The 23,237-nt window shown below is 35.5% G+C and overlaps 1 protein-coding gene across 2 annotated transcripts in view; it reads left to right on the top strand.

Annotated features, from left to right (window-relative positions):
• ZNF407 (zinc finger protein 407) overlaps window positions 1-23,237 on the top strand; it is a 332,122-nt gene that overhangs the window by 237,898 nt on the left and 70,987 nt on the right. The gene's annotated exons all lie outside the window — the stretch shown is intronic.

Below are 23,237 nucleotides of genomic sequence, written 5' to 3'. Positions count from 1 at the left end.
AGCAAAAGATATAATGGTCCTGCTTTTCATACAAATTTTCTCATGTTTAAAATAGGTGCGATGCTTCCATAGTTTAAGTCACAAAGCTGTTGCTGTAAAACGGCTTCATGACAGTCAACTATGTGATTAGGGAACTGCTTAAGGCGTTGAACAGAAAATTTGGTGATGTTAAATTTAGAATTAGCAGTATTCTTGGAAGTAATTTTTTAAAAAGAAATAAATTCATTGTACTCTTTGGTAAGGTTTTGGTTGGGTTTTTTTTTTTTTTCCTGTGGAAGTGATATTATGCTTGCAAAGCATTCAAATTTTCCAGCGTGTGGTGAGAGTCTACCACCCGTAGCCCATGAGTAGGAGTGGAGGATCACTTACTCCTATGGATGCTGACAGAACTGAAAGTGTGAGCTGCTTCCCTGCTCTGCACAGACATGTTTTGGGGAATGCTTGGAAGTACAGCTTTGTGTGCCTGTGCTTCTGTGAAAATTATAGGTGCCTCTGGGGTTGGGCATTCAGAGAACAAAGATTGTGACGATTGTGTTTTGGCAGTTGGCTGCCTACGTGGTGATTGAACGCTTAGTGTTCATGAAGAGTTACATAATTCATGACCAAATGATAGATAGGTACTTGATTATAGTGTATGAGTTGCTTCACAGGGAGAAAATATCAGACATGAGCTACTCTTAGTCTGGCTGAGAAAAGCCTAAGAAAAATCAGTTACTGAAAGCGTAGTCAGACAAATTGAAATGAGAAACAAGGTGCAAACACTTAAATATGAGGTCAATTGAGCTCTGGCAGCAACTAGCAAAAGAAATTATTCTTCTTCTGTTCCTTTGAGCCTTGAGAAGACTGGATGTCTTTCTGGAAAATAGGTTTTAGGAGCGCCGAAGGTTGCTGGGTTCACTGCAAAACGTAAAGGGGCTTTGATATACCAGAAGTCAAACTATTATCTAATAGTCCCTTCTGCTCTTGAGTCTTCAAATAGTGTTAATCCACAGCCTCCTGTTAAGGGCTGTGTTTGTGAATCTGTTTGTGTGTTGTGATAGCAGTGGAATAGCTGAGGAGACAGGTAAGTCCCCCAAAGTGTTCTTTCTCAGAGAGGCAGCATTCACATCATCAGTGCTAAATTTTTACTCTCTTTGAGCCTGAAGTGGAAATACACTCACTTCCTGAAGCGGAAATAACACTCAATCTGTTTGTTTCTGGTATGTCAGTAAATCCCTGATAAAATATCTTGTAACATGCATTTATTTATTTGTTTAATGTGTTTAAAGAATCGGTGTAAAATTCTGCTCTTTCCCGGGCAGTTCCTTTCCTGTGTTATTGCCTGTTCTTTTATATATATCTGAAAAGTGTTTTTGCAAACTTTAAGTGTACTTTTCAAAAGGTCGTGCTTTCCACACATTTCTCTTTCAGTTTCTTTGGCTTTTGAGAAACAGGGCTGTACCAGCAACCTGCAGCATGATTGCATCATCAACAGGGGACAAAATTGTGATCCTATCAGTTCTAACAGTTGCAATATTCATGAATGGAATTCTGAAAGTTCAAATAGTTAATCCCAAATAAAATTGTGATCTTTATCCCACTTGACAGCTACATTTATCAAATTATTAAGAGAAAAAATTGATTGCTAAAAGTTATGGTGTGATCTATTATGTGATTTTATCAAGGTATAACTGTATTACCAAGTGGAAACTGCAGACTTATTCAGAATGTGAATTGGACACACAGAACCTGATAATATAGCAATTATATTGCTATATTATCCTAGTTCTTTTCTACTTCTAAATATTTTTTTGCTACTCCTTTCTTTTGCCTTTTTTTGATTCTTTAATAGAAAATATAGAGTTAAAAAATAGGAAAAATGAAGTAATAAAAGCCTGTTTGCTCTTGTACTCTCTAATAAAATTTATCAAATTTTATCAAAATACAAATTTAATCAAAATTTAATCTAAATTTATCTAAACACAAAAATATAAAATCAGTAAATGCTATTTATCAATGCAGCAATGGAAATACGAGTCAGTTGAGTACTTATACAAACTTGTAATTCATACCTGATGTAAAACCTCTGAAGAATAGATACACAGTTTTGTTGGCAAGAGTATTAAACTTTTTTTTGAATAGTTAATGTTCTTAGTCTTTATCACTGTTTAAATAAAACACTTTAAATGCTGTCATTTGTAGCGATATTAAAATTATCATTGCTAGATATAGGCAAATCAGGTGCAAGATTTTACAGCAGTGGAATATTGCTTGGGTTTCTAGTCAGATAAAGCATTATTTTTGGTGGCTGGTATGCTTTTAAAAAAGAAAAAAGCAGCAGCAGCTCTGCTTCAAACAGGTTTGCTCTTGTCATAGCTATTAGTACCAGTCTTTCAATAGCATGTCATGTTGATTGGCAGACACTCCCTTTCCTCTTTTGTGAAGAATAATAATTTTAGTGTGTGCTTGAAATAAAAACCTAGTATAAATGATTTTCTGTTTGTAAAGGAGAAAGCCAGGTTCTTTTTAACATATGTAGATTATGTATTATTGTGTTTCAGGAAGGATTAATCTGTGTTTAAAAAAAAAAACAAGTAATTTTTTTTTTTTTAGAACTGTCATTTTTTAGAAGACATTGTATACCTAGCAGAGCATCCATAGCCAGGATATTTATCTGGGTGGTCATGACATCAAAGTTGGTTCTTTCCAGGGAAGAAGTGAAGTAGAAAAAAAAAATTGAGTTCATGAAAGTATTTTGTCTTTTTTTTTTCCCCTAGGATATTGCTTTTTCTGCTGCTGTTGAAGAGCATAGGGACTCCTTTCATAGTTCCTTAGTTGCTTTTCCTGAACAATCAGCATATATTCCTGCTGAGTGACATGAAAGGAGGTGTTGAAATATTTTGATGCAAATATTACATCATCTAATATTCAAAACCCACCACTATTAATATTAGTTACATCCTTTAAGTGAAAGATATTCTCAGATAAGAATGAAAGCCAATCAGTCTCACTAAAAAAAAAATGTTCAGAATATAGTTTTAAAGGAAAAGGAAAATACTGCCTAGACCAAAGTCTGGAACACTTCTTAATACCTCTGCTCAGTGGAGGTGTAGCAGGTGTCCTGTTGAGTGCCATAAGCTGCAGGGCCATTGCACAGGGGTTTCCATATTGTGCAGAGCACCAGAACCATGCAGTCACAATCCTGCTTTCTTTTCAGTGCACTTCTGTCCATGGCCCTCCTACCAGTCAGCGTTCCTTTTCTGAAAACTATCCCAGTTTGTAACAGGACAACTAATTTCTGTGGTGTGAGCTATTGCTCCCGAGCAGATCAATCTCTTTGGCCATATATAAATATTTAATATGGGTGTTGGTGTGCTCCTCCTTTCCTGTCGTTCCTCCCTGTGGCATTCCAGTTCCCAAAGTTGGGAACCGTTTGGCTGACCTGCCTGGGGGCTGTGCCATCGTGGATGATAGAAAAACCCTCTTCAGGGCTGAATTTTTGTTGAACCCTTAATGCCCACCTTGTATCTGCCCTGAAAACACCCTTGGATGGGCATCTGCTTTGTAAATTCCTTGCAATGCCCGTGCTGGATCCTTGCTGGTGTCCATAAAGACTGGTGCCTCTGCAAGGATGTCATGTTCACCGATGAAAAGAAGGTAATCTTACTCCAAGATACTATTTCATTATATTAATAGATAAAATATCCTTCATGAAGAACGAGCCACATTATTGCATATTTGGAGCTAAAAATAGGCTATCCTAACATAAAACTTTCAAAGCCAGGCTGAAATATTTAAGTGCAGAAGCAGAAGAAAGCCCTTAAGACATGACAGCCATCTAGAAAGGCAAAAATATTTAAGTGTGCTAGAAGGTATAGATGCATAATAGTCTGTAGCAAATGTAAATAAAAGGAAATATTACTACTGGAATATCAACATATTAAAATTCAGAGAAAAGCACCAAAAAATGGGATATCAAGGTCATCAAGAAAACTTTTCAAACAAACAAAAAGAAAGATAATAATCTTACAGGAGGAATAAAAAAAATAAAGATGTAGAGTACCTAGGAATAATTCAGGATATTTTTATGTGGAGATTGTCCTATACTCTGAACATTTAAATTGCTTTCCTATTATAATTTTTTAAGTCTAGATCTCTTAGTCTGTCATCCTGGGAAGTTATACTGGCCTTCTAAGAAATATAAAGATCTTATTTTTTAATTTTCATTAATGTAAATATAAAACAAATATAGGACGCAACTTGAAGAATGAAATGATATTTTTTCATTTAAAATGTGGGATTTTTTTAAACTTATATAGTAGATAAAACTTATTTAATAACTTATATATTTAAACTGTATTGAAAATAATTATATATTCCTAGTCTGTGAGAGAAGTAATTTTTAAAATTTAATTCCAATGAAAATATAAATTAGAAAATCTATAAATAAACCTAAATAATAAATTTCTCAACTGTGCTCTCTTCATTAAAATTTCATCACTTTCAGAGTTGAACTAACAGTGCTTCAAAGACCTATGGGCATGGTATTTCAAATAACCATAGCAGGGTGTTTTTGCCTACATAATGCCACCACATGGTGGCTTTCTCTGTGGCTGTGCATTATTTAGGGGACACTTCATGCTTTTTCTTCCTGTGAGGTGTTACTAGCGTCCCAACAACCTGCACTGAAATTATTCTTGATAAATAGCTTTCATGATTAGTATTTGTAAATCTGCTTGCAGGTCTTTGTCTGAGTTTCAGATTTTTTAAAATCTGAAATTACCTGCTTGTTAGCCATAGCTTCATTACTGCACAAATAATAGAAAATAATTTCAGAATCAGAAAAGTGCTAACGTTGTTGTGGTTTACAGCTATCAACTAAGTGCCACGCCCCAATCACTCATTTCCACCAATGGAGGGGTGATGGGAATGAGAAGATTGAATCTCTGTCTCAAAATTAAGAAAGCTCCTGGGCTGAGATAAGGGCAGTTTGTTAGGTAAAGCAACACAAGGAATTAATTCATCATGTCACATGGCCTGGCAGGTGTTATCTGCAGGAAAGCTGGGCTTCATGGCATGTAATGGTGTCTTGGCAAGACAGATGCCAGCACTCCAAACATCCCTTTGCTTCTTTTCCCCTCCACATTACATGCTGAGAATGATGCCATGTGGTGTGGAATGTCCCTTTGGTCACTTGCGTAGGCTTTCCTGGCTGTGTCCCCTCCCAACTCCTTGTCTACCCCCAGTTTCCTCGCTGGTGGGGTGGGCTGGGGAGCAGAAAAGGCTTTGGCTTTGTGCAAATACTGCTCAGGACAAACAAAATCATCCCTATGGCACGGTTTCCAGCTCGAGTCCAACGCATACCAGCAACTGTGAAGTAAATTAATTAAATACCTGAGCCGAAGCCAGAACATGGGCATGAGGGATTGAAGCAGAGTGTTACTTCTGTGCTTGGTGCTTTACTGCTTTGGATCATGAGTGAAGAGAAGAGCCCTCAGCAATAATTGCTCCAATGAATCACAAATCATTGCAATTCCATGCTGATTTTTAGAATTTCTTCTGGACTTTCTTTTTGTTTGCTTTCATTAATCCAATCTGTGCTGCACTGACTTTCCATTAATTTCTTGACATGGCATCTTGAGTCTTGACCTTTCTAAGTAGGATGCCTTGTCTGTCTGATACTCATGTTCTTTTGTACTTCTAATTTCTATTTTACTTCCAATAGTTCTTCATAATTTTTTCCATCTTTTCATTTACCAGATCTTTGGTACCTTTCAAATGCTAAATGCTCTCCCATATATCCTTAGTAACCATGCTGGATTTTTCTGTCCTTTTTAATATTTAGGTTTTATTGGATGAATGTAGATTGCACCTTCTCTAACTCTACCTTAAATAATTGCCACTTAAGGGAATTAAGAAGTACAAGGGAAGGAAAATGCTGACCCATAGACTAAGCAGAAGGAAAAAACGTTCCCACTGGGTCCAATTTCCTAAGAAGGACCATCAGGATAGTGACTAGGACCTGAAATTATGGGCTGAATGACCTCTAAAACATTATCAGTTCAGAGAGGAGCTTGTCTATAACTGTTTGCACTAAAGGAAATGAAGATAGGTAGAAGTCTCACAGAAGAAAGATTGCTTCACTTTCTTGGTGAACATGTAAGAGCATAATATGAAACTATATCTCATATAAATACACTGCATGTCGGCTGTCTATAATTCTTGTATCATGTCAAAAAGCCATGGAGACAGATATCATATCTTGTAACTCCCAGCTGGCCAGGTAGTGGGGAACCCCTTTTCCTTAGTACATCTTCTGAATTTAAGATATTTTATGCATGTCTTGCATTTATTGGAATGAGTATGCACTCATCAATATCTAACATCAAAGAAATGGTTTGTACTTAAGTAACCACTGCAGATTTAATGCAGATGTTTTCATTCTCTGAGTCATTACAATATGATTTTCATATAATTTTCTCTGATAGTAAAAAGAGACCTTAAAGTGACTGCAATTTTCATATAAATTGCATAGGAACCTGAGCATTAATAAAAGCTCTGGGCTTCAGACAATTCAGATTCCACATGTCTGGATGAAAGGTACTGCTGGTTTAAGTGGGTGCAATTCCAGTTCCTCAGCTTTGGAAAGTAGAGGAGGTCCCTGACATCCAAAAGCAGAATTTCTGGACAGGTTTCTGCAGTATAGCTAAAAGGATTTCTCTGGTATTTAAACAAGATCAGACACTGATTGTCACAATGCCTGTTTAAATAACATTTCAGAAACCTAGAATATTGTTAATGGAGGTTTTTATTAGTAATTTTCCTATAGTTAAAATAGTGGGTTGCCCTGTAAGTGTTTGGAATTATAGATGATTCTTACAAAGAATCATTGAGATAACTACCATACCACATGCTAAACTATGCTCCTACTTCTTTTATAGATTGCCAAAATGGTGCTTCTTAATCAGTCTGGGAACTAATAGCAGATAACAGTTCTCAGAAAACAGGTTTTATAAGATGTAAAAGAATTTACCTGCTTTGAAGTAATAGTATCTAGAGGAAGCACAAAATGAAAGCATCTTTTGATAGCAAAGAAAGTCAAAACTGATTATCAAGTTATCTCAAGATACACTGAAAGGTTTTAGGCAAGTATTTTTAATGTAACATTGATTTTGGATTTGGTGTATCCAAAATTCAGAACTTTATTTGAAGAATTTGAAGTTAGGACAGGAGTATTAAACAGCCAATTGTGCACTCAGTAGAATAGTTTCAGTAGTTTCTGGAATGTTAAAGTAATGTAAAATTAAAAAGGAAAAGCCATGGTGAAACATTTGGAGCCCTCATGTATTAGTGCATGTCACCACCACAAAGTGCCCGTGGGATAAAGCTGCTTCTAGTCAACTCAAGTTAGCCTCGTCTGGTAAGGATTTATCTACAAATCCTTACTGTTACAATAGGATTCAGTGTTCTATTAATTGTTGTTGACGCTTTCTTTTGAAGTCCACCTTCCTCTGAGCAATTCAGCTACTTTCAAAATTGTCAGTAAAATTTGCTGAGCCGTTTGTGTTCTTCTATCCACTCAAACAAAAATACTGAAATGTGAAGTAAGAAGTTTATCAGCATATGAGAATAATGAAATCTCAGTTATCTGTAATTCAGCAGAGCCCTACTTGTAGGACAGATCAAGAGGGCTAAGACAGGGGAACACAATCCTCTGTTCTCTGTTGTAGTTGTGGGGGGGATTTTGTTGCATATGCTGTTTCCTGCAAACCTTTGAGCTATGTAAGTGACCAACTGTTTGCATATATTTCTTATAATATCTTGACATATCAGTTTTAAAATTATAAAAGGCAATCATTCTAAAATTAACAAAAAAATAGAGCATTTTTGATAAATAAAGCTATTGTCATATCTGATGACTGGTATGCAACAGTCAACACCAATTGCAAGAAGATATTGTCAGGTTTGGGATATTGGCCAAGTACGCAGGGACACAGAGTCAATGGGTATAACTTGGTATAACCACCATGAGGCTCCTGAGAATCTTGGAAAAACAGAGAGAGCAAATGACACTTTGATGGAGACATTAGACCTCCTGATTCTGAAAGTACTTCAATTTTGCTGCCACCTTGTCACCAAAAACTGGGAGAAAATTGGTTGATTTTGAGGGGATGTTTTTAGGTAAGGCAGCTCAGACTCTGGTGTGAAGTGGGTTTCAGAAGGTGGCTGTGCATTTGCACAAGTGGCTCCCAGTCTAAAGATGATCCACTTTGCAATGTCAGTGCCATCTCTCTGTGGTGATTCTGCTATGCAGAAGTAAGCTATAATGAGATGTCCATATTGTGACATGTGAGATTTTTAGGCATAATGATTTTTTCAAATTATTTTTAAATTTCATCAACTTCTAGACTTTATCCTTTCTTAAATTCACAACTTTTCTTTTTCTTTCTTTCTTTTCTTTAGGATGATTTTCAAAATAAATGCAGATCTTTTCAATATTAGCATTAACAGATAAACTGAGCTGATTAAAGTTATTTTTGCCAGTGTTTTTTTTTAAAGAAATCATTGTAGAATTTGCAATTTGATTGCCCCTGATGCTGATTGGCAGAAGTAGGTCTCTTTCTTCGCTAATCTAGAATTGCAGATGTTATAGAAAGAAACAGAAAATTTAAAGTTGTACTTCAGTTAAAATATCAAGTTTATGTTGATAAAGCTTTTAGTACTTTTGAATTTATGTTTCATTTGCATACCATAGCATTATATTGCATTTGCCAAAGCAGTTCCTTCTTTCTCCAAATACTGTTGTGTACCTGCTCTGACTTCACTGGGCATATATATGTCTAAATTTGGTGGAATATTAATTCTGTATTTTCAGTAGGTTTTACTAATTTACTTTAGTGTTTCAGGTACTATCTCCTACTTTGAAAAGAAGGTAATTGTTGCTTTTACACCAATGCTCCACTTGCATTGTTAGAAAGATACCTGATAATAGATTTAAAAACTACAGAGAAAATAAGTTCTAATAGGCTTTGGCTATATAGGATGAATAAAGCCAAATAATTGTCCTTATTTTTCAGGATTTTCTGACTATAAATATACCCATATGGCCATTGTTGTCCAAGAAATTACTACCAGATTCCATGTTTGAAGAAATAATAAAACATGTCCTAAGCTTTCAAGATTCATGGTAGCTTTTAAGAAGTCCGAAGTGTTTTGGAAAGGCCATGCTATCTGACTAGTTCATATTTTAATTAAAAAAATAACATGAATTACACATAAGTAAACAGAATTTCTAAAGCTCTGGTAAACAAGTGCAGTGTTATATAGAAGAAATTGCAGTGTTTAGGACAGGGAGAAATAGAACCAATCCGAGTTTTCAATCTGTACCCTGCTACAGTATGGATTGTACTCAGCAAGATGTTTTCCAATAATTAAGGGCCTTAGGCTTCTAAGATGCTTAGGAGCATCTAAACATGGTTATTGTTACAGTTATATGAGGTGGGAGATAACTTAAATGATGTCTTTTCACTTTACAGTAAACTTTTTTTTTTGTTTACATTGTTTAGAAATTGAGTTTTAAGTGTATTGAGCTTTTATGAGTGTCTCTCAGCAAGCCAGGAACTCTGAGTTTCTAAAGAATACTGAGATACAGGATTTGTATTGTTGGGTTAATTTTTTATTTTATAAACTGTGATAGGTAAATCAGCCATGAAATATAAAACTGATTTCATTTTATTGTTTTGATTAATTTTCCATAAGAAATACTGTATTTATATTTCACATTTTTTTAGAAATATTTGTAATAGATTTATGGTTCTTCAGTGTTGTGATTTGGTTTAATTTTTATTGTATAGAACCAAAATTTCATTGCCGATTTTTGTATTTAAAGGCTTGTTAATCTGCATTGATTTCTTAGTTTGGTTTTGGTTCTGAGCCGAAAAGTACAGTACATCACTGACTGTTCTATCACCTGACAGCGACTGATAAAGCATCCGTGCAGAAAGTGTCAGAAAAGGTTAATATTTATTGATTTTATGGCGCTACAACCAATGTAGTTTTGCCATCAAAGATGTATGGCCACCAGCAATGGAATCTGTAAAATTGCAGGTTGGATGCTAGTTTTTATTATAACCTATGCCAGTATTCTGGCCTTAAAAAATGACAGATATTTAATTTAAGACAAAAGGTTTTGAATGTACAGCTACTGTATACCTGCAACAGGAATTCAGTGTTCTTAAATTAAATCCAAACGCAGCACTTCAAAGTTTAGGGGTCGGGGGTGTATGTGGGGGGGGACACGGAACCTTGAATTGCAAATGACAATCACATTTAGCCTTTTCATCCACTTAACTATGTGCTATTGATCTGTAGAAGGTGCCCAAGCAAGTGATAGCTAAAATTATGAGCAATAAAGGGCTTGCTTCTTCAAACAAAAAGTATATAATTAGTAGGAGTGGAGGAGGGGGCAGAGCCTGTGTGTGGTTTTAAAGGCATTTAAACAAGATGGACTGAGTGCAACAGCAGTTTGTAAGAGTACACGAGGAGAAATCTGGTTGCCTTGAAGCATAAATCCATGGTCTGGTTGCAGCTTGTGTGTAAAAATTAGGCATGCACTCCAGCCTTTACATTTATCTCCATCAGGGTTTGCCTGACAGAGAGACAATCTGTTGGTTTGCCTACATCAACTAGGGAGAGGAAAATTTTGTGAAGCTTTGGTTCTTTTAAATGCATCCATAGTTTGCATTTTTATTCTATTTTTCATTTAGATGACTTTTGATATCAATCTTTTCATAACTGATAGTTCTATTGATACATCAGGAAGGTTTGCAAGAAGATAGAAGAATACTTACTGAAGTGCTGAAAATTAGCCAACTGAAATGCATACAGACATGCATAGAGCTTATAGAAGCAGGTTTGTCGGGAATTTTAGCAGGATGTGGCTCCAGATCTTTAGAATCCTTGTTTAATTACTTATTACATAAGTATTATTTTCATGGTACAGTCTTGCATGCAGAATTTCTCCCCCACTTTCTTTAAGGTACACTGTCAGGGACAATGGGTTTGTTTTTGAACAAAGCCTAATGATAATTCAGCAGTGAGAAACTCTTATTCTAACATGACTGGTAGAATAAATTACATGGCATACAGTAAACATGCTTTAGATCGCCTCTTCTCTGTACCACATTTTTCTGTTGAGCTTTATACCACCAGTTTGTCTGGGTTCTTTTTCCCCAGACAGCTTACCCATTTTATTGTGCTCATTTAGAGGAAAGAAAAACTGTTTGTCTCCTTGAAAGGCAAGAGAACAGTGAGTGGAAAACTACTTTTATAGCTAAAATACCATTATAATATATGGCAACTAAAATTCTAAAATTGAAGGAGAAGATACAAGAGAAAAATCTTAAATCACTTTTTTAAAGCCACTGACAATTTGAAATATTCCCATGAAGATTTCTATTTTTTTCTTCCTTCCTTGAACTTAGTAAAATGTGATTTTTAGAATGATTGTTACAATAACTTGTTTAATTTCAATAATTCAAATAAGAACCATTCCTCTTTTAACTCCACCTTTTTTATTTTAATGACTGTGTCATTAATCTAACATTTTCCATTTTTATTGGGCTTCATTTTTCCCTCTTCTGATCTCTTTAAATTATGGCTATGAAAGGCACACACTCAGCAGTGGCATGCACTGGCTGCATTTTTACATCCCTCTACCCCTTTGTCTCATGGTTTTAATTTTCGGTAAAGCCAAGTGCCACCAACCTTGTGGCTGTGTGGTGTCTGTAAGTGACTTCCAGGCTACAGCTCTGGATGGCAGCTTAGTGACAGAAGGTTTTTCAAACACTTGATTTCTTTATTTTTTTTACCTTTTTAAATTAAATATCACTGCTATGAAGTATTTGTTATACTTTCTAACACCTTCACCCCAAAATTGGTTATTACCATACATAATGATTGATATATTGTTAGCTGATTTTAACAAATGATTTTGTGGAATTATTACTTATACCATAATGTAATTAATTTTTAGTACCCAGCAATACAGAATTGAAGCCATATATTTATTTTGCATTGCTTAACCATAAGAAGACCTCATTACCTTAAAACATCATTCATTGAGTAAATAAAATAAATTTATTATAAGATTTGTCCAAATTCGATATAGAACTAAAGGATAAAGAAAAAAAGGTATTTTGAGTCCACAACTCACTGAATGATTACATGAGCTTGTGTTCCCTCGTGTCTATGAGAAATGGTGAGGAAAATAAGGAGCCCTGAAATTCCTTATAATTCAAATTTTACTTGTACTCAAGTGGCTTTGTGACTGAACTTCAAGTGCAGGATAAGAAGTGGTCCATCAGGTTTGAGTTAGGATTGAGATTAGAGTTCATCTGTGGTAATGCTGCTCTAAAAAGCAGTTTATGTGTACTGTGTATGTGCTACTACTAGTGCTGCAAAATCACTGAGTGTCTGCAACACAAGGTAGTATTTGCTTATATTTAACCCAAAAAACTCACCATGAGCCAGAAATTACTGCATTGTATTTCAGATATAAGGTGTAAAACCAAAACAGTGTTATTGAAATCACTGTATCACTATTTGCAAAACCCATAAGGTAGCAGAGTGTTTCCTCAGCCAGCTCCACTGGCTGTGGAGCTCTGCTGTGGGCATGGAGATGCACTGGTGCATCTCTGGAATGCTGCCATGGTAAGAGGTATTTGAGCGGGTGTGGAGTGGGAGATGGACAAAAGTCTTTCCAGCCCCACACAATCCTGCTCACCTCATACAAGCCTGAACTCTCTGTCCTGTAAGCAGAGAAACACAGAGCCCTGTCTGTGTTCTCCCCTTCTGCCCATACTGGGCATGGGGATACCTTGCTGTTTGGTAAATAATGTGACTGCCCTCACTGATCTGTAGAGGAATGCCCTGGCAATTAATTCTTGGTCATTATTTTCTTTAGTTAATCAATTGCATTTATTTTTATCTACAGTTTTCTTCAAGTGTTTCTTGGTATAATACTTCATGAAATAATTTATTTAGATTTTCTTGAGCCTCCTTACCAAAGTTATAAATTCAATTGCATTGCTTTATTGACTGTAATGTTACAGAGCAGTTAGTTTTTATTGTTTTTGTAGGGTAAAATGTGTGATTTTATTGTTCATTTTTATATCTCAGATATCGTCTTTTATTAGAATTTTGAAATGTATCATCTTCAGGATAAGATTTATCCATAGTGCTAAGTAGGCATTTTAAAATGCTGATTATTTAACCTGTAATTCATCTTAAAAGTCAGATTTTGGTTTTGGTAGAGCCAGAAATGTAAGCATAATTTCCCTTGCAGTTTCTTTTTCTCAAGAAGCACTCATAAGAATTGCAATATCCATCCCAGCCCTTTATTTTGCTTAAGGAAGGAAAGAGCAGCAATAACACTCTGGAGTATTGTGTCAACACTCTGCCTTATCCCTCTTTCCCTGTTCTTTGGTCAAAATATGACAGGCAGAAAGGGAAAGGTCCCACTTCTGTGTGGATGTATGTAGTTATATATATAGGAAATTTTTTTTGGCAAATAAACTGTATATTACTTATGTAGTAAGTTTAGATTTCTTGCAATTGCAACTTTAAAATTATTTGTTGATTTTAGAGTAAATACAAAATCACAACTGTCTAAAGCTGTAATTTTTATAACTAATACATAATATGCTCAAATATAACTTTTTCTTCCTAGGTGTTTTACCTGGAAAGATATAATTGCTTGAAATTCCAAAGTTTCATATAGATATCTAAGCCCAAAGAAAGATATGTCAGTTTTCTGTGGACAGCTTACTCAAGCATTGTGTTTTTTCAGCAGCAACTTCGGCATGTTACTTCAATTCACTGTGTGGTACTTGAGACTATTTCCTTCAGTTTATATCTAGGTATTGTTAATTAGGCCTCACCACGTTTAAGATGGGGTGTGGATGAGTCAGGTGATGTGTTCTCTTTCCCCTTGTGTCATCATCTTTACTTTTCTCTACAGTACAGTGCAGTCAAGGCGGTAGTGGTATGGGTAACTTTTAAATTATTGATTAGTCCAGCTGATATTTAAAGGTGAAGTATTTAAACATCACTAGCAATTTGGGGATTTTGACCCCCAACAACCACTTTTTTTTTGCTGCTGGGGAGCAATTGCAATCAGTGTTCAGAGGCTTCAAATTGTCATTTACTTTCCGATAGTGAAGTAGCATTACTGATAAAAGTGTGCTTTATTCCTTTTTTAATGTCATTTGAGACAGAGAAAAGATTGGGACAGATGCTAAAGAGCTGGTTACATTTTTCAAAGAATGCAGTTATTAATTAATGCAATTCATAAACCAAGCTACACAGATAAACTGACTCATTGAAACTTCATTGTGCTGTGGGGAAAAAAAGGAATAGCTGTAATTTGGAGGAAAATGTTCTATATCTTTCATATCAAACTGAGACAGCAACTCCCTATCTTTAGCATACAGTGAAAATTAACTTCTTGCCTTTGCAAAATGAGTTTGTGTTGTGTGTCTGTGCTTGCCCACATTTGTTAACAAAACCCCGGTCAGTAATGAACTTGATAAATATTGGGAAGGAAGATATTCTGATAGTAAGGCTTTCAAGATAAATGGGTGGACTTTCACTGTACAAAAGTAGGAAACTTTGACAGTGGAACCTATGAAATTGTCATGAGTCTCTTTACTTTCCTAGTCTCCCCTTTTAAAAATTTTTAGTGTATTTCAGAAGTAGAGAAGCAATATTATACAATTTAGAAGCAATCCAGATAATTTCAGATCTGTAGCGAGAGAGAGGAAATGGGGTAATTAAAGAGGAATTAAAGTCCAATTCTGTAAGCATGTTACATACTTAACTACCTTGTAAATGTCCAACCTCCTGCTGAAATTGTGTTGGATGCTCAGTTCAGACACAGATGTATGGATGAGGCCTCTTTCAGCCTTAGGTAGGGAGCTGAAAGAAGGTCCTGCAGCCAAGTCCCAGCCTCTCAAGGAACTAGTCTTCTCCTAATACAGGGCATCTTTTCAACATCAAAATTGAACCTATTCTGCTGTGATGAAGATGTATATTAATAATGATATGCACTGTCTTTAATAATGTGGCAAAAGGAAATAGAAACTCTGGATAGGGCTTCAACTCAAAAAAGTAAGGAGTGCTGTGCGTGTAAGGAGTAGAATGTGGTAACAAGTACAGGAATGTGGTCTTGTATTTCAAAGAGAAGAAACAGAGTGTTCCCCTTACTCCTGGCACAACTTGGCTGCTGATAGCAGTATTGTCTTAGAAAGTCTCTTCTGTAACTCCTTTATGGGACCTGCTCAGCAGCAGTGCCAAATCTAAAATTCCTTTCTGGCTAACTGTGTCATCTCATCCCTAGATTTGCTGGTCAGGGACATTAATCTCAAACAGTGTGTTTTGCAGTAGGGATGGTTGGTAAATACTGCAGCCTTCATTTGAATGAAATATATAAGCTGTCTGATATGGCTCCTGTTAAAAACTCTGAATTTGCAGATGATGCAAAGATGAAAAGGTGTGATTCACAGTGTCTCTGTTTCCTTGTGCTCTGTAGACCAGTGTGCAACCACGCCCTTCACCTTAAGCAGGCACACAGTGAAGCTCTGCGTAACTTGTGCTGTTTCAGCCTTTGTACCATAAAACAGCAGACTGCATGAATAAGAGAGCCTGGATAGGTTTTCATCATTGTCCAAAATTGCTCAGATGTAGATAGGGCAAATGTAGAATCTGAATACCTCCCTAAAACTGGGTCATTTGTTGCCAGGGGTTGGGTAGAAGGAAGGACATAGAGTATTCCAGCGGATTTTTTGTCATCAAGAATCATTAGCTGCAGCTGGCCTCAGCTTAAATCGCTCTGAACTTAGCCATCTTATGGTGGGAGACATTTGACCTTCATCTAGTCCAAGAAAATGAAGAAACTGGTTCGTCCTCACTCCCCATACATACTTTTTCTTCAAGACCAGGCAGGAGTTCAGCAGAGCTGACATTTGGCCTCTTCTTCCTTAATTTTAATAGTTGTCTTTGAAAGAAATTGCCAAATTATTAAATGTTTAATATCTCAGCACTTAAAACATATAATTTTTAAACAGTCATGTATAATATTCTTTTATGTGCATATGTAGTAAAGTGCACTTATATCTTCCTTTGTGTTTGATCATTAGCAGATATATTATAATGTCAATATATGCTATGAATGATATTTTAAACAAACCTTCTACTGACTTGGCTGTAAACTTGTGAAAAAACATTGGTTTCACCTTAAGGTTTTAATTTCCTTATGTTTAGTATAAAATCAATACTTTAAGAGTGACTAAAATAACAACCAGCCAGTATTTACTGCTTTTATGCTGAACATTTCACATCAGAAGAATGTAGGAGGAGTGTCTGAGTTATAATTTAAGCATTTATAACCATCATTCTACTTCATCTGAGAAAGCTTACTTTATTAGGTCTAGAATTACAATCTATTCAATTAAAGCATTTCTCAGATAAGTACTCTGAGTGGTAAGAAGTATTTCCTAAATCTCAGATGTAGACACTTGAATTTAGCATAGTCCTTCACCATTAAAAGTCAGGAATAGTTTGTCTAATATCAATAAAGATCAGTTTTAAATTGCTGGAAAAGAATGAAAGAATTGTGTCCACTACATTGTCTTTAAAAATAACGTTAAAAGCCTGAATATGGTTATTGGAGTGTCTGTTCATAGATGTATGAGCTAGATAAAGGGCATTTTGCCATAATGTGTCAGATTATTTTGACTTCAATTTTTCATGAGGCATGTTAAGTTAAGGTAGTGCCTAATGTGAGTAATAGTGACAGAATCTGACCTTTGCATGTGATTTTTTTTTCCTTTTCTATAATGATAGTGAGCATCTGAAGTAAACCTTATATCAGCCAGAAAGTGTTACTTTTTGTCATTTTTCACAGTGAGCCAATTGGAGTTGGTTTTAAATCTCTTGTCTCGTGATCCATAATCTTTCTTCTTTGTCCTGTCTTACTTTCCAAAACAGAGCATAACTAAACACTTAGGAGTGATCAATAAACCACTGCTTTGGCAAAAAGGTAGCACTACAAAGAAACAAAGCAAAACAACAAACAATACCCCAAAAGGTAACTCAAGTTTCTGTCTAGATGGTACAATTGGTCTTAATGCTGTCTGTAGCTTTAAAGCTGTAAAGATTTTATCTAGCAGTGGCACATTCTTTTTTAGATTATGAATATCAAGTTCAGAGATAAAAAAGAAGTGAAAGATAACAACTCTGAGTGCACTTTATTTTTGCCCATTCCAGCTTGAGGAAGGCTGTTCCAGACTGGTCTTGCTTAGTCCTGTATTTTTGTCTCATAACTTCAGGTTATTTTGCTACATGTCCTTGAAAGAATTCCTTTGTCTGTGTCATAAATCCTTGCCAAGCCTTTTCTGACTGCACAGGATGCGCATAGGTTTTGTATTGTCATTCACGCCAACAGTACGTCCTCTAAAGCGACACTACGTTTTCATTAGTGGGATACGGCAAAAATTATTTTTAAATACGGTCTGGCACTGAATTTTATATTTCACTTTTATATATGTAATGAATCTAAACCTGAGCATGGATACCTTGTAAGTATTTAGTCATGGAAGGAAGCATTATATCCAGGTTTCTAAAAGTCAAATGAAGCCAAGTGGAAACGTAAACACTGTTTAGTGTTTGGCTTGATCCGGTGATGAAGTTAAGAGAGTTTTGTGAAGCAATCAAAGATTATTTAGTCAAAAAGAGCAAGGCTGTAAAGTAGACAATGTCATATGAACCAATAGGTCTCTCACTCTTGCAACTGCAGGCTGATACCAGAATCACCAGCACCAGCAATTTGTGCCTTTATTTGGTGATAAATTAAAGAGGCCTCCCTGAGCTCATACAAGCAGAAAGAAATGATCTCAGACGTTTGTGAGTCACACTGTGTCTGATTAAGTTAAAGGTATAGGAGATGCAGAAAACTGCTGTGTGTGGCTATTTCTGATATATTGTGTTACGGACACTGCAGCAAAGACAGACGTTGTAGGTTTGGCATACAAACACAATGTTGTTTGATCTAACCAGTGATGCTGAATTGGTCAGCAAAAAACACCAGTGACAAACTTTCAGCTGAATATACAATTACGGAGTTGACCAACAGTTTTAATGTATTTTCCAGGCAGCTGATAGCATTTTCCATAGTCCAAGTCTGCTGAGACTACTTCAGTTGCATTTATCATTTCAATAAAGACTAAGTAGAAATTCATGTTCTGTCTTACGTATTTTTCTTACGTTTGACACACTATGGTGATGGCTCTTCTTTGCTTTAAATCCTGTTACATTTCTAGAGATACACTTTTTCAGCTCTGGGAATAAAAGTGAGAAACTTTCTGACTGGAGCTAGATAACAGTTATATCTTTTTATGACTTAATGCATTCATGCTGTTCTGAAATGGAGGACCATATTGCTCCTGGATGTGGGAGCTGTGCTTGCATCCATTAGCTCTTCAAGGGGAGCAACAGACATGATTCCACAGGAATACAATGATTCCTGTGTTTGGAGAACCCTTAGTAAGACATTAGAAGCAAGTAACTCCATTGTGAACTCTCTTCAACAATGTACTAGCTCCAAGTGCAACAAAGCAATTTGGTTTTTTACTTTGAGATACTGTTTCTTACTGTGTGCACTGTCGTGTAGTTTCATCACTGCTGAACACAGGGGAGCTGCTTATTAGAATTATTAACTAAGTTTTTAAAGACGCTGACAGATCAGTTTTGTTAATAATCAGTGTTAAATTTGCTTGTGCCCTTTGGTTGGGACATAAGTGTAACATGGTCCATAAACTTGTTTTAGAGTTTTGTGGATACTTTAATGCCTTACTGATGAATGAATTGTTGTATACCATTATATTTTTTACAGTATTCATCATGTGTTATTTTGAGTTGCAACGTTTTCTTGCAATATACATTGTACTGAATGCAGCAAACCTATGTATGAAATAATGGTACTTTTCATAAGTACTGTTTTCACTTTTTAATTGTAGGGATGCTGATATTTAAAGTGGTTGATTATTTTTGAGCAAGGCAGAAGGTACCACACGCAGTGGAATGCTGGAATAGCATGCTGTACTACATTAATTCAGTCTGACTGTTTGTGTGTTTCATTCTGGATCTGCACAGCTTCTATGCTTGTTTCACTTTTCAACTGAAGGTGTTTTTTCTGCAGTTGTATTATGGAAACGTTCCTTGATGTGGATTTACTTACAGTGGTGTAAAGGCTGTTTTTGTTTAGGTGGGTTCTTTATCAACCAAGTGTGCTGGACATTTTTAAGACCAAAGCAGCTCACTATCATGAGGATTTTATCACCATTCAAGCTCTAGACCCGGTCTGGTAGCTGGACATTGCAGTGGTTTTCGGGTTTGTTCTTTTTTGTTTTGTTTGTTTTGTTTTATTATTTTTTTCCTTTTTTGCGTTATTGGTGTAGCTGGATTCTTAGTAGATTATTACAAGATAAGACTTACTCTTGCAGCAGTAGAGAAAATCTAAGTTACAGGCTGCTTTGCACAAGCCTTTCCTCAGCCTTCTCTTTTTCCTTCTCTTTTAACTTTTATTTCTTGATTTCTCTTCCTGGAAAGAATATGTAATGCAATTTTCTCTTGAAAGATAAGAGCTTATATCAGTTTAATAGTGAAATATAATTTTCCATATATCTTATAATCTATTTATCTAAAAGTACCTACTTTTGTACCTATGCAACCCAAGTTTATACCTTTTTGGAAAGACATTTAAAATATCATCTAGTTTGCATTCACTAGTTAAGGAGTATTGTGTTGTTTATTGCAGCAAAATAGAGTATCACCAGCAATATGTTGAATAAAACCAGTAATATTTACAAGGAACTTCTTGGCCCAGTTCTGAGTAGTCAGGAAAGCCTGGACATTTGGCTTCAGTATTTTCCACTGGAGGAGAAATACTTCCAGGATATTATATTCCTGATTTAATACTTTATGGAGTATATACAAGTTTTATACTGGGCCATCAGATGGCAAGACCAAACTGCAAAGGATGATGCACTCTCTGGCCCTGAACAAGAGCCAGAGCAGAACACCTTGTGTTAAAAGATTTCTAGTGAGGACTATGCACATACATGTTGCTTCTGTTGTATAACTTTGATCTTTATTAATGTGCCAAGAATGAGCAGTGCCCTTATAGTAGGCTTAGATAGTTTTATAAACAGCCTATACTTCTCCTACAAGCATTGATTTACTTCTTATTATTAATCTTCCAGTTAAATCTAGTTGCTTATGCCCTGTGGTTAATTATGTGCAAGAAAGGTGTACTTTTGATAAAATGCTATATTAACTTTTCACAATTAATCAATTAAAATTCAGAATGTAACATATTAAATGGATATTTTTAGTACAAAGGAGCAATATTTTCTGTAACTTTCTAGAAATACTGGAACTCACATAAATAAAAACAGGTGTGTTCTTCCAAATACTCGCATTGTCATGGTTACATTTGCTACCTATTTTGGTCCTTTCCAGTAATACACCATATTCTGGGCCACAGGTAATGGCAATTTTCCTAATTTTATTAATATCACTAAATATTAACCTGTGTAATCTCCAGCCGTGGAAATTTGCAGAAATGTATATGAAAGTTTTCAGTAACAGAGTCCCTAGGAGACCTGTGCTTAGGGTGTAGTCCAGCAGTTCATTAGAGTTCTAAATTTAAAACAAAATTGCATGACATGAAAATGAAAGATAAATATTTTAATCTTTCAGAATTTTTTGCTAATGCAATAAAAATTTTGCATTTCCTGTATTAACTTTATAAGTGCAATATAAATTAGCTTGATTTTAGTAGCTGCAAAAAAATCATTTAATACCATGTTCCTCCTATGCTAATATTTAGAACCAGTTAAATATTTTCTTTGGAATTTGGTATTGTAGATTGATTCTTTTTCCCCGTGTTTTTTGTTGTTTTGTTTTGGTTTGGTTTTTTTAATCTTGGAGAGAATAAAACACTTTTTACTTTTGAAACGTTGAAGTCAGTTAAAAGAGTCTTACTGATTTTTATCCAGAGTGTAAAGATTGTGATCAGTTTCTGGGTTGCTGCCATCAATATACATTTAGGTTATGTGGGATTTTGTCTTAATATGATCAGTCTTTATTTATGTAAAGTAGAACTCTGACACCATTGATCTGTATTATTAAAATGCATAGAGCAGCTATCATATCCTGGGCTTCTGCTGAAATATGCTTTTAATTGAAGCAGAATTGTAGCAATATATTACCAGTGTGAATCTAGTTAAGAGTACAGCATTGACTGCAGTGCTTCATTGTTGTACAACGGCCTCTGTTTTGTGGCACTGAGTGTAAATGCTGCCATGTGTCTATGAGAGGTGCTCAGTGCAGGAAGTGATGATATGAAGACTTTATTCTGAAAGATGTGCACGTCCACTTGACCTGACACACAGTGTTTGTCCATAAGAAAAAAGGCTGAAGCAGTAGGACACTGGTGTTTGTATTTTAGATAAATGTTTTAGATTGACAGTTAATAGTCTAAAAAGGGGGAGTTCATCCCCATGTCTAGCTTAATAGTACCTCGGGATAGCAAATAATTCTGAAGAAGTTCTTTAACTTTGCTTTCTAGAAAAAAGAAAAATAGGGGAGGAGGAAAACAGTAGCTTAAAAAACGAGCTTCAGGAGAGTAAAAACACTGAAGAGAAGCTGGAGTTTTTACACCTTTCTCCATATACAGTGCAAAGGCCAGGCGCTGTGACTCCCTGTGGTACTTTTCATGGTGCTGTTGCTGCTGAGTGCCTCAGAAAAAAAGCCAAAATGGGAAGAAATAGAACCCTTACATTTACCATTTTCATGTGCCATAAAGTGCTAAGTTGATTCAGTTCAGTTCTTGCCCACGAATGTCAGTTTTCATGTACTTAGTGCAAGACTAAATTATTAGCATTGATTTTGGGAGCATCAATTGAGACCTTAAATATGTGTGCTAATATTTACATGATAGGAACCTTAGTTTCAATGCTAATGAGATTTTAGTCATCATGATTATGTAAAGTGTGTTGAAAAGCAAATGGGAAGTGAACATCTCAAAGAGAGTATATAAAAGAACTTTGGAAAAATGTGAAATCATGTTCATGTCAACTGCTTTTCAAGAGACAAGAACAGACAGATCTCCAATACAATCAAAAGGTGGTACATTGGGAATGGACAGAAATGTGTGTGTTTTACACAGTGCAACACTGGAGCAGTGTTTCTCACTGTCACAGGCTATTATTGTTGTGAGTCAGATTTAAAAAAATCCTTCACCAGCTGTTTCTGTTGGCTTGGGAAACAATGTTATTCTTCTCCTGAAAATGCAGGTATTTACAGGAATATTAGTTAGGAAGAAAGGGTATGGTAGGCAATTGGCATATCTGTTCATACACAGTCATTAGAAGTTAGCAGACTTTCTCTTTTGACCAAAAATTTTTTAATAGTCTTGAATAAATATTGCTGAAACTGTCAGAAATATCTGTTGTAGTCTAGATCTTGAATCAGGTGGAGAGAAATTATTAGAAAGGCTCTAGTCTTTCCATTGTTCCTGGTCAGTTATCATCATCTCTTGTCCCATGCAATAGGTTTAGTTGAAAGTTTTATAACTAGACATGGTTGCAGTTCATATATTGTTGTTTATTTGCAAAAAATAACGTCCCACTCCCAAGTAAGTAAGGGATTTCAATTTTTAGGGACATATTGGTACATAAATACTGATACATGAGCAAACAGAAATGAAAGTCAGTTTTTTAACATGTTTTTCAAGCGCTTGAAAGAAATTGTGGATGCCAAAGCAGAGAACTGCTTCCCTAGAGTGAATAAAATTTAGCAATGTAAGTCCAGTTGCTTTAACAAAGCATACATTCCAATACTGCAAGCAGTCTAAAATTATCATCATCAGTGAGTGCATTAATGAAACCTTGTTTTTCTTGTAATTTCAAACTGCAAAAACAAGTCTTTGGGGCATAATAAGATGATAGCATACAGTATCTGTTTTAATAAATGATGTTCAGATAGGAAATACCATCGGATGTTTATATTTTGAAATCTTCATTGTTAAGTTTTTCTTTATTTGGTGAATGTTATTGCCCATGGTGGCCACAGTCGCAGGCAAAACAGGCCTGTCTTGATGATTTAAAAAGCAACCCAAAAAAAAAACCAGGAAAAAA

The sequence above is a fragment of the Haemorhous mexicanus genome, chromosome 1, assembly GCF_027477595.1.
Source record: "Haemorhous mexicanus isolate bHaeMex1 chromosome 1, bHaeMex1.pri, whole genome shotgun sequence".
NCBI classification, from domain to species: Eukaryota; Metazoa; Chordata; class Aves; order Passeriformes; family Fringillidae; genus Haemorhous; species Haemorhous mexicanus.
This window is presented reverse-complemented; position numbering and strand designations above follow the sequence as displayed.